Source organism: Mus caroli, chromosome 4 (assembly GCF_900094665.2).
Source record: "Mus caroli chromosome 4, CAROLI_EIJ_v1.1, whole genome shotgun sequence".
NCBI classification, from domain to species: Eukaryota; Metazoa; Chordata; class Mammalia; order Rodentia; family Muridae; genus Mus; species Mus caroli.
Window position 1 is genome coordinate 72,668,258 of NC_034573.1, and position 13,328 is coordinate 72,681,585.

A 13,328-nucleotide genomic window follows, 5' to 3' on the forward strand; every position below is an offset into this window, starting at 1 on the left:
CTCCATTTTGCATTATTGGAGAAACGGAATGCACAATGGAAAACAAACATAGAGTGCATGATGTCTTTGAGAAAATATCTACATTGAATATAATGAATATTCACTGACAACAGTTTAAGAGAAATACTTGTTAACAATGGTAGTTATACTTGTTTATGTGACAGATAATATCAGAACCCTTGAACATTGTCCTGTCTAGTTTTATATCAAGTTTGCCCAATCTAGTGTCATCTAAAAGTAGGAAACCTCAATAGAGAAAGTACAAAAGATCCAACAGTAAAGCAAATATTTAATTAATGATTGATGTGTAAAGGCTCAGCCAATTGTGGGTGTTTGTGTTTCTGGGCTGGTAGTCATGGATTATATAAGAAATCATGCTGAGAAAAGTCCTTGCCCTTTTGAGTTCCTGTCCTGACTTCCTTCAGTGATAGACTGAAATATGGAATTGTAAATTAAGTAAGTCCTTTCCTCTACAACTTGCTTTTGGTCATGGTGTTTCATCACAGGAATAGAAACCCTAAGTAAGATAGAAATTTATGCCAGGATAATGGGATTGCTGGGATTGCTCTGACAGACCTGATCATGTTTTTGTTTTTGTTATTTTTTTCATTTTTTTGTTTGTTTGTTTGTTTTCTGTCTTTCTTTTTTTTCTTTCCTTTTTTTTTTTTTTTTTTTAAATAGGATCCTGTAAAGACCTAAGAGCTTTGGTCTAGAAAAGGAGTTGACTGCTGAGACCTCAATGAGATGTTTTGTAAGAGCTTGGAAAATAAGATCATGGAGAGTAGTGCTGACAACGGAGACCTGATTTGGAATATTTCAGAGGAAAGCAAAGACTATACAAAGCCATTAGAGTTAGCATTCTGTAGTTCTGTTCAGCTTGGGCTGATGAACTGCCTATTATTATCAAGATGCCAGAATCACTGATGTAAAACTTTTGCTTTGCTGAGGATAATTGATGGTGGTCAACTGGGGCTAAAGAATAATTTTCTTAAGAAGAGACAGCATCGTTGAGATAAGTTCTTCTGAAAAGTTTTCTTCAGGGACACCACATGGAAGGTGTTTTCCAGAAGTGGCCCATGTTGTACTGCATATTGAGAGCTGAACTTGGTAGCATAAGAGTCACCCAAATGGTACTGATTTGAAAGTATGTACGTGCTAGTCATGGAGAACAGCTGAGGCTTGATATAGTGTGCCAAGGCTAGAGTCCCTTCAGATAACTTCAGAGCCTCCCTTTAGAATCTTTGAAAATGTGCATCCCAGTTGCCACAGAAAATGATAGCATTTTGCATATGCAAGTACAATGTGATAATTAGAAAGAATAGAAGAAGGTGTGGAGTGGAGCAAAGCTGAGCCTAGAAGACAATCTCTGTGTGTGTTTCAGAATATGAATTCAGAGAAATATGCAAACATTTGGACAAGACCAGAATATTATTAGTGAATCAAAGGTAATTTGGCAGAGAGTTATTGAGTTATTTAAATTTTTGGAGTTTGTGTTTGCTTTGTACTGGTTCTTCCCTCTTGAAGTTAGAAAAAAAGGCATTTAATGTATTTTTGATCTTAGAGGAGCCCACAGTTGAGTGACAAATTTTCAAAGAGATTTTTAGGCTTTTACAAAGTACTACACATTTTTTTTTTAAGAGAATGAATAGTTTTTGAAATTGTAAACCCTGTGGTACTTTTTCAAGTTTATCAAGTGTCATTTTGTGTTGATGGTTCTAATGTGTGTTCTTGGGAATGAACAAAAATGGAATAGTTATGGCTTAACAGTGATATTTTGGTGTGTGATTTTGATAAGGGGTCACATACCCTGCCCAGTTCTGTTCAGTTTCACAGAGCTACAAACATCTGAAATGAGGGATTCTCAGTTGAGGAAATGCCCTGGATGGGGAAACTCAAGTTCCTAATGGATAATTCTATCTGTGGGCTAGTTGTTATGAGTCCTATAAGAAAGTAGTCTGAGCAAAGCCATTGGAGCAAGCCAGTAAGCCCTTTATGGCTTCCACATCAGTTGCTGCCTCCAGTATCCTTACCCTGTTTGACTTCTTACCCTGACTTCCGTCAGTGATGGACTATGATGTGAAAGTATAAACCACATAAACACTTTCTTCTCAAACTTCCTTTTGGCAGTGGTGTTTCATTATAACAATAGAAATAATAACTAGCTGATATCAATTTATCTGGTCCTTTGTATTAAACTATGATCCTAGGTCACTTATTTTATGAAATGAGAAGTGAATGCATCATAATTAGCTATTTTCCTGTAGGATCGATGCTTGCTTTGTATTATAGTAAATGTATATAAAATGTTTATTCAAAACTCAATGACTGAACAAGAATTTGTTTCCCATACATATATCTGTAGGTACTGAAATATTGATCATTGTGCAAAGTTTTTTTTTCATTTCCATAGCCTACTGAGCTTGATAAATTTTAACATTTATAGAATATTGTTTCTCTTTTGTAAAATTCAATTTAATGACTTTCAATCTGGTTTTCTTTTAAGATATCCAGTTTCTTTAACCAATATTATGTATTCTGAGTATTAATATTTTGTAAGATACAATATTGAAAAATATCAGTTGAGTTAGGGCCTTAAATATTTATTTCTTTTCCAAAAGCACTTCAGTTAGTGTCATTAAATGGTCTTTATTTTTTTTTTCAGAGCATGGTGATATTTCAAATACAATTTCTTAAATTTTCTTCCTTCAATCTGTGTTATGGGCCTGGTGTTACATTTTCATTTTTTAGACATTTGCTTTGAAAAGATGCAAAAATTCCTGTTTTTCAGTTTGTTGAACTGTTATATCATTCTGTTCTATGTACTCAGGCTCCTTAGCACAGCACTGAATCTGGCATTACTAGTAGTTTTTCTTCTCTGTATACTAGTATATGATTAAAAATCTTCATTTCTATAAGGATTGGGTTGAATCTGCAGAACATGTCCAAGGAATTCATGTTGTTGAAAATGTTCATGTATCATGTTTATAACATTCAAAAGTAGTGTGTTTCCAATGAATTTGTAATGTTTAAATATCTGTATCATCTCGTCATAAAACATATGTCATTTCTTTAAGTTTATGATGTATTTTAGTTTCTTATATTTCATCATAATTCATTAAAGCTCTGTTTTTGAAATTTATTTTAACCCCTTTGAAAATTTTATTTCAGTTAACCCTGAAATAAATGCCACTAATTTGAAATAAGTTATTTTAGAATCTCATTTCCAAAAACATTATCATTTTGTAATGATCATTGTTAGTTAGCATTCTTTTAATTTAAAGTCTACTTGAATGACAGTGATTTTCTTTTATGTTCTAAGACTATGACCCTACATTCAACAAAAGCAAAATTATGTCATGTAATCAAATTCCTAATCTCTAAGTCATTCTATATTTATAATGACTCTTAAAATATGTGGAGTTATTTACACTAATATGTGTTTTTATTAAATATGTTTTAGTGTATTTTATTTTAATAAACTAATTTGGCATTTCATATTGTCATTCTACTTAAAAATTACACAATCTAAACCTAGTATTGAATATGCTTAGTCTATTTCTTTTTTTAACTGGAAAAATTAATATTTATTGAAGAATAAATCTGCCCGATGCTATTACTTAGGGATTTCTACATTTCTATTGCTGAAGGAAAATAATAAAATAAAATAAATGAAAACTCTGAAATTTTACTTTGAAATCTTTTTTTGATTGATGGCCAAATATCACATGAAGATTTGCCCCACCATAATCTGCTTTAATATCTCATTGGGTTTTATACGAGTTTCCAAACTACTCCCAACACATATCTAGAAGTGTATGAACTTTTCGGTGGGACCATGAAAGGCAGCCTGTTTTTTAGTCGTGCTAGGTTCAAACCCTGAAGACACAACAGATTAAAGCCCTTTTGCCATGCTCTGAGACATAGGCTCCTGACACAAGGACCCAGCTCCATAATTCTGTGGCCATCAATCATGTAGACTGTCTGGACTCCACCCCCACAGTTACCAGGCAATAGCCAGGTATGTTCCTCCCCACAGTTACCTGGCAACAACAAGGTAGACCTGCCCACTATAAAAGGTGCTGCTTGGCCCCTCTTCTCTCTCTTGCCTCTCTTGCTTCTCTTGCTTTTACTCTAGCCCTCTTGCTTCCTCTCTCCCCCTCTCTTCTCCCCTCTCTCCTAGTGACCATGGCTACCCTCTGCCTCTTTACTCTTCTCTTTCTCTCTCTCTCTGCTTTTCTACAATAAAGCTCTAAAATCATGGACCATCTCTGCTCATCTAGATCTGCTGTGCTTGAGCAATGGAGCAGGCTTCCATTTATATGTACTCTTTGATTTGTGGTCTAGTCCCTGGGAGCTCTGGGGAGTCTGAATGGTTGTTATTATTCTTTCTATGGGCATGAAAACACCTTCTGTTCCTTCAGTCCTTACACTAACTACACCTTTGGGGTACCAATGCTTAGTCAAATGCTTGGCCACCAGCATCTGCCTTGTATTGTTCAGACTCTAGCAGAGCCTCTCAGAGGATGTCAATACTAGGTTCCTATCAGCAAGTGCTTCCTGGTATCAGCAATAGTGTCTGGGTTTGGTGTCTGCAGATGGGATAGATTCCTAGGTGGGGCAGTCTCTGAATGGCCTTTCATTTAGTCTCTGCTCCAATTTTTGTGCCTGCATTTCCTTTAAATAGGAACAATTTTGTACTAATGTTTTTGAGATGGGTGGCTGGCCCCATCTCTCAACTAGGGGCTATACCTAATTTCTGGACTCTAGATATGGTCTCTACAGTTTCTGTCTCCCCTTTGTTGGGTATTTTATCTAATGCTATCCCCATTGGGTTCTAGGAACCTCTTGCTTTCCTGGCATCTGGGACTTTCTTTTGGCTAACTCCCAGTTCCCCATCTCCCACTGCTACATACCTTTGTTCATTTTAACTACACTATATTTCAAATTAGTTAGTCTTACAATTTAAATATTTTATCAGCAAGCTGTCTTTTCTGAGTAGTTTTGTTTTGTTTTAGTTAATTTCATTGTTTTCAAAGCACATTACATAGATATGATTTTCATTTTCTATTTTGTTTTCCATTGCGGAATACTTTGTCTTTTTCCACTCATTACCAAGGAATATGTTAATTTTCTATAAAGATATCTTTCTTCTTAAGGTACCTTTGAAAAAATCTTTAGATATTATTTTCTTTATTCATCAAGTAGGTTCCACCAAGAAGGAAGTGTGAGGTTTATAAGGAGGCAAGTAAATAAGAAGTGTCAATGAATTACGTTAATGAGTATACTCTACTCCCACTGGAGAATTCTAGACCTACTTAAAAATGTGGTACACAGCTCAGTGGAGCAATGTAGAAATAGAATTTCTTATTTCTCATTTTCTTCAGGAGAATAAAGATGACTAACTATGAACTCTTCAGCCATTTGGAAGTATTTGTTAGAATTTAGACCTGCTTGCCACCGTTCTCCATTTCTCTGAAATCAGGGCACACTTCACACACCCCTTTCTGTGATGCACAGAATTGTTGAAACTCTACTGAGCTTTGGACTCAAATACATTATGTCTGGACTTCAAGGTAAGTTAATGGTTCTCCTGGAATCTTTATTCTGAATCCATGCTGCTTGACTAGCCCAGTTTAACTACATTAGTTCTTCCAGGCACACTCTGAAAACCTATAACATATAAAAGGTCTGTGTTTTCTCCTAGGTTTTCTAAAGAGAAACAGAAAACTCCCATAACTTTAGGTTTCCTACCATAGTGTAGAAGGTAGCTATATCTCCTATACTGTAACTTTAACTTCATGTCCTAGTGAAGTTTTGTAAGGTCAGAGCTTTGTTGCTCTTCAAAATCTCACCTTGCCTTTAAGGTTCCTATCAAGCCTTTTTATGCTTTAAGATTCAATCACACTCCCTCCCTAACCCTCTAGATTACAGCATTCTTACCTAATAAAGTTCATTCTGTGTGTTATTTGTAATCAATTATTTTTTCCAAACATGCTAATATCTAACCAAATTTCTGATAAATAGGTACCATCTAAAGGTCATCTCTTGCTGGAATTTAATCTCACATGATGGCAGGGATACGTGAAGGTACTGCTATAATCAAGAATCTTCTGCCCATGGTCATTAAATTTCTAAATCCTTGTGTTAGGCATACTGACCTAACTGATACATACTGATCAATATTGTGGTTCACAGGAATATTGTTTCCTTTCCTACCCTGGCATCTTGCATATTTTTTTTCTGGTACTATGCAGACAATCATTCAAAGAAGACTTTCAGGTAAGAACAAGCTTAGATTCTCTCTTTCCTGTGTCACAAATGTACAATGTCTTCGTATGGTGCAGTGTTAGACCTAGTACTATAATTTTGTTAAGACAAACCCCATTATGTTTCAAATTTATTTTTGTTTTACCCTTTATTTTAAACAAATTTTAGGTACACATTTAAATTAGTTTTGAATAAATTTAAATATAAAAATAATAATTTATATATAAAGATAAGTAATTTAGATCATTATTTATTTGAAAATATATTCTGCCTACTCCATTTCATATAAATGCTTGTTTGGAACATCTTTCAATAAACCTCTGTTACGCAATTCTATAAAACCAGTTCTGCATGTTATAAATTGTTTAATCTTACAATGTAGCTCAGTGGTTACTAAATTATAATGTTTATTTACATTTCTTTATTAAAAAATGCTAAAGTCAGTTAAGTACATGTATTACCTATGGACCTCATAATTGGAATGGTTGATAGAATCATCAATCCTCATTTTAAAATTTTACTAAATGTTTAAGATTATAAATTTGTGTTTTATGTTCTACCATGAGAAAATAATATACAATACATTTGGTCATTGATATCTGTGTGTAAATGAGTGAAAATTTTCAAACCTTAAGTTTCAAACTTGTTTTACATTTTGTTGGAATCATTGCTGTTGTTTTTCACCCATACAATATAATCCAATTATTGTGCTTTTCAAAATCTAAATCATAAGGTATGGTTACAATAGATCATAAGACTTGGGATATAATTGAAAAGATATAAAACCACAATATGAAGCATTTATAGACCATTCATTGTTAAGAAAATATCTGGACATTTATTTTTTCAGTCTGTCACTATGTAGTCAGAACACGTTTTAAATTTTTATTATTTATTAGTGTGTATGTGTTTATGATATGGCACATTTATAGAGGCCAGAGGACAACTTAGAGCCATAGGTTTTCTTTTTATACATTTATTTACTTTCCAGAGATTCTATACAGGTCTTTACTTTCTCTGCCATGTCACTGATTGTATGATGGTCATTTATAATATTACAAGGAGACATGTACTACTATCTCCTTCAATGTTTCACCAAAATCTTATGGTATATTTCTATCGTCATTGATCAGTATCTTACTCTACTCTCATCAGAGAAGACTCATTACTTTTAAAGAAAATGGGAATGAACATAGAAAGGTACAAATGTACAATCTGCAGATATGGCAGAATTCTGAGCAATCTGCACTACATAGGATGTCTTTATATACCCCTTTTTATTCACCTTTATGGGATCCATGTATAAGAGGAGGAAGAAAGGTTTTAAATCCAGAAGTGGTTGACAGCATCATCCAGAAAGAACAGGACTTAAATGCATATGAACTCACAGTATCTGTAGCAGCATGCACAAGATCTTCCTTGGTTCAATCCACACCAAACCTCAGAACTGAGAAAGGGTAGTATACATAGAGTCCCACTCCTAACCAAGAAGCTATTTGAAATTGATACTTGCTGAGTAAGGAAAACCAGGTTTTTTTCAATGGAGTTTTGCTGTAAGTACCAACCATCTTCCTGAGCAGGCCCATACACAGAAGCATTTGATTAACACAAAACAGATTTCATAACTATTTATAATCTTCATTTTGCTTTTACATTTTGTCTTGTTCCTTTCATTTTTATTTTAGTTTATATATTTGTCTTGATTCTGTGTTTTCTAGAGAGAAAGAAACTAAGAGAGAGGGGAGGGGAGGTGAAGAGGAAGGGAGGGAAGGGGATGGGGGTACTGCAAGGGTGAGGGAGACGATAGTTATATTGGGATGTAAGGATGATCTGGGAGAAGTCCTTGAGGGGAAATACAAAGTATTGTACAAAAATACAATACACTGAATAAAAACTTAAAATAAAATTAATTTAGTTTAAAATAAAACTTCTAGACTCAAATTATTCATATATTGCAAGTAGATCTTTCTTTTAGATGGGAATTTTAGAAGCAAGCATAGCGTTTATATTCATCTTTAATTACAATTTAAAATTATGAAGGTTTTAGTCTATTAGACGATGTTTTATTTTAAAACTGTTTCAATTAAACAAAAGGAAGCCAAGTTCTAAGTGGGGTGTGGTAACAGTATGCAATCTTATTACAAAAGTATAGCTTTGTCAACCTAGAAAATCCTGGTAAGGCATGATAAGGAGATTTTTGTCTACACAGGGCTGGCCTGTGTGCTTTCCTGTCTAGGAATCTCTTGTTTAAGTTCATTGATATAAGAGTTGTATAATTCCCAAGTCACAGAGTTAGGAACTATCAAAGAACAGAGAATTTGAGTAGCCACAAGTGTGCAATCAGTAACTGAGCACATACACACCCCTTCCTCTCTGCTCTTGACTGTGTGTATGAATTGCCTATTATTTGAAGTGTCTGTCTTGACTACATCACAACAATGGGCAAAACTCTGGACTTGAAAACTGAAATAAACGTATTTGTTAGCTAAGTTATTCATTCTTTTTTTTTGCTAGGGCACACAGTTGGAACCATTTTATAAGAACAATAGAGATGAAATCAGAACACTGGGTTCTAAAATCATCCTGTTTAATGAAAATGAGCTATATTAATTTATGTGACACAATTACTTGAGAATCTGTATTGAATCTAAAAATAAGTCTGTATTATTGACAAAATTGACACAAACAGTATTAAACATTGCTATTGCCATTATTATAGAATTAAAGAGAATAAACTTATTTCCTCAATTTAACCATAAACGATAATTAGTAGAAAGTAGCAGAGAAAAATGAGATTTTTTTATCATTTCAATGTGTATTTTCAAAGTATGTTTTACAATGTGAAATATATTAGTTGAGGGTAAATTGTGATTAGATAAAATATGAATTGTAAATGCAGTGGAGGAAACTAGAGAAAATTAGGAAAACAGATAATAAACAGAAATATATACATCATATAGAAGACTATTCTCAATTGGTTTTGATTGAAACACATATAACCTTTTTTCTCTGTAATTATAAATCATCCACATTGTGCTGGATGAAAACTACTGTTTTGTAATAGCACTTTATACTGAAACCAAAAATGCCCTAAGGAAAACAAACAAGACAGATTATATACAAAGTAATATGGATTCTGGAAAGTTACTTCAAATAATAACATGGTTAGAAAAGTCTCATGTTGAGACTGAGAAAATTTTACCATATCTATAAAGCTTCCATCAGACTCTGATCAGAAGGGTGAAGGAATATTTGTTAGAAATATATAGATCACTAAATTTGAAGCCATTTTTTCCTTGGAGAATTTCCTAAATATTTTTAAGTTAAATGTGAAGCCCTGAAAAGTTCTCTTTTAAAATTGCCACCAAGGCAATCTAAAATGCACTTCCATTTTGGAGTTGCTTGAAAAAGAATGTCCCTTGTCAACTCATATCTTTCAATCCTTTTTTTTATTTTTTTTAGCATTGAAACACAGGGAGTGTACTATTATGTGGCATACCTTGTTGAAAGAAGAGCATCACTGTGAGGAGGTTGGGATTGGAGTCTCATATGCTCTATCTGCATCCAGGGTGGCACACTATCTCCTTCTGCTGCCTGCAGATCAAGCTGTAGATCTTTAGGCTCTTCCAGTACCATGTTTGCCTGCATACTCCATGCTTCTCACCATAATGGTAAGAATAGACTAAACCTCTTAAATGTAAGCCCAGCCCAATTAATTGTTTTCCTTTTAAGACTCTTCACAGAAACAGAACCCCAACTTTGACACTGGTAGTATACTTAGAAAAGCATTTCTTTGGGTGCCAATATTGTAAAGTTGAAGATAGCACTCAAGACATGAAAAGCCTTATATAAATGGTCTCACTGTGACAACACCGCATCTTATCATTTTGAACAGTTGATATAAATGTTTTATAAACATATTACAAAAATAAAGCTCAAATCTGTATGCTCTGTGGAAAAAAAAAGAATAAATTTCCAAATGTTCTTAATTATAACCTTTCCAGCAATAGTAACAGATAATTCTTAGTATAATTTTTTTCCTGAGACAGGGTTTGTCTGTATAGCCTTGGCTGTCCTGGAATTCACTTTGTAGACCAGGCTGGCCTCAAACTCAGAAATCCATCTGCCTCTGTCTCCCAAATGCTGGGATTAAAGGAGTGCGCCACCACGCCCACTATAATGCTTACTCTAAACAACTATTGGGTTGAAAGAATTTAAGAGATAATGTGTTCTCTGATTGATCCTTCCCAATTACCAAACCTATGTAAAACTTTTTCACTAAAGAAATGATTCCCATAGTTTTCTGCTTCCAATTATCTTTCAAAAATTCACAATCAGATATAGCACTGTTCTTTGTAGATCATATACAATAACTTCTTTTGTTTTTGAAAATAATTTAATTAATTATTTATTGTTTCCTAAATCTCTCTCAGTATGAACAGCAATGCATACGGTAGAGTTTAGTGATGTTAAAAACTGAATTTATTAAACAAAGTAAAAGATATTCTTAAGTATCTGCTATCTTAGCAGCCTATGTGATTAATAGTGTTTTATATGAAATTAATGTAATTAAATTCAATTGCCTGCATATTTTCTTTTATTATTATTATTATTATTATTATTATTATTATTATTATTAGTTATTTTGAGACAGGGTTTCTCTGTATTGCCCTGGCTGTCCTGGAACATACTCTGTAGACTAGGCTGGCCTCCAACTCAGAAATCTACCTGCTTCTGCCTCCCAAATGCTGGGATTAAAGGCATGTGCCACAACTGCCCAGCTTCTTTCATTGTTATTAAAGGATGAATTATGTTTAAAAATCCTTAAAGTCCAGAGCTAAACTTTAACAGTGTAGAATATATCACAAGATAAGTCAGAAAATATAAATAATGTATTATATGTATATATTTTTTTCTTTAAAATAGTAAGAAGCCTTAACTGGACAAAGATTGAAAACAAATAATAATCAGGATTTTAATGAATGTAATTTAGTGAATTAGATAGCCATAGAACACCATAACAATCCGAAAACATTTGTTCAGTAATGGAACATCAAGTAAATAAAATCTATTTGTAATCGTGGCACTCAGTTGGGGATTTGAGTCATGAAGACTGCACAGGCTTTTGATGCTGATATGAATGGGTGAAGGTTCACACGTCTCTACCCTTTGATTAAAAAGCTACAGGCAACTAATGCCTGTAGAGAGAGGGAGATGCAGTCCTCTCCAGGTATGATTCCTTCTGATAGGTTATCATGCACAAGTGGCCAGACCTGGAGCACACAGATACATAGCAGTAATAGTAAATGGATTGAGCAAACATATATGGAAGTATTAGGTAGGAGAGTGAGGGTCGAAATTATATAAATATAGTACTTATGTATAAAATTCTGAAGTTTTTAAAATTAGAAATAAGCAATAATCATCTTTTAAAGCTGGTATTTTAAATTTTTAACTTCTCCATTGTGTAAATGTACTACATTTTCTTTAACAATTTTTTTTTTTTTGAGACAAGGTTTCTTTGTATAACCCTGGCTGTCCTGGAACTCACTTTGTAGACCAGGATGGACTTGAACTCAGAAATCCACCTGCCTCTGCCTCCTAAGTGCTGGGATTAAAGGTGTGCGTCACCACCGCCTGACTCTTTAGCCATTCTTAAGTTGAGAGCATATAGGCTGTTTCCAGTTTCTGGCTATTACAAATAAAGAAGCCCTGAACATAGTTGAGTAAGTATCTTTGTGATTTATTTGTTCACCAGAAATCATTTTACTCAAGCCATATCCAAACATGGGGCCCAACCCAACCATACATCCTATATTCTGCCCTAACCTCCTCTTTCATTATCAAACTTAGATCTTACAAAAGTATCTACTTCCCCAGATATAATCACCAAATACAAACAAAATGAAAAGATCATGCCAGTGTTTTCTCTTCAGTTCTGCAGTACTGTTTGCCACTGATAATTATCTAAATAAATTCTAGAACACAGAAAAAAAAAACAATCTACATGAAAGAATTAAAGGAATTAAAATGCAACACAAAGAAACAGCTCAAAAAAATTAAAAAGAAATAAGAGAAGAATAATAGATGTCTAAGTCATGTTAAAATAACACAAATATAAAGTTGATTGAAATGTCAAATACTATCCAGGACTTGAAAACAGAAGTCAATAAGAAGATAAAAACACTGAAGAGGATTCAAACTGAAATGAAAATGGAATTGAAAATCCTTTAACTCGACTAGAACACTTAAAGAGAAGTTTTGTAAGTAGAATGAATCAGGCCTTGAAGACAGCAGACATAGACCAAATAATTAACTAATATAGAATATTTGAGACACATAGAAAAAAAGGATACAAGGGAAGTCTAGAACACAATGTAAAAGCCAGACTTTTAACTTATATTCATAGATGAAAGAGAAGATTTCCTAGGAAATGTCAAAAAAATACATCTTCAGTAAGATCATAGAACTTCCCCAGATACCCATACAATATAAGACATATAGGGAAAACCAAATAGACAAGTCCAAAACAGGAAATCTCCATGTTATATCATAATTAAAACAATAAGTATATTTAAGCAAGAAAGTGCACTGAGAGCTGCAACAGCAACAAATGCAAGTTACATATAAAGAAAAACCCACTGAATATCAGCTGATTTCTCTTTTTTATTGAATATTTTCTTAATTTTCATTTTAAGTGTTATCCCTTTCCCTGTTTCCCCCACTCCTGGAAACCCCCTAACCCATCTTCCTTCCTTCTGCTTCTATGAGGCTCAGTCCAATGGTTGGCTGTGAGCATCCACCTCAGTATTTGTAAAGCTCCAGCAGGGTCTTTCAGGAGACAGCTATATCAGGCTTCTTTCAGAATGCACTTCTTGACATCCACAATAGTGTCTGCATTTGGTGACTGTATATGGGATGGATCCCCAGGTAGGACAGTCTCTGGATGTCCTTTCCTTCAATCTCTGCTCTACCCTTTATCTCCATATTTGCTCCTGTGAGTATTTTGTTCCCCGTCTAAGAAGGACCAAAGCACCCACATTTCATGTGGTCTGTGAATT

At 33.9% G+C, this 13,328-nt stretch overlaps 1 long non-coding RNA gene across 2 annotated transcripts; it reads left to right on the forward strand.

The window, feature by feature from the left end:
* The first annotated feature begins 385 nt into the window (after nt 1-385).
* Nucleotides 386-10,310, forward strand: LOC115030850. Of its 2 annotated transcripts, XR_003836412.1 has the most exons (5): nt 386-456; nt 5,385-5,573; nt 6,025-6,087; nt 6,196-6,279; nt 9,730-10,310. It is a non-coding gene; the product is annotated as an uncharacterized LOC115030850 (long non-coding RNA). The 2 variants fall into 2 exon arrangements; XR_003836411.1 differs by having other exon boundaries at nt 5,385-6,279.
* The last annotated feature ends 3,018 nt before the right edge of the window (nt 10,311-13,328 follow it).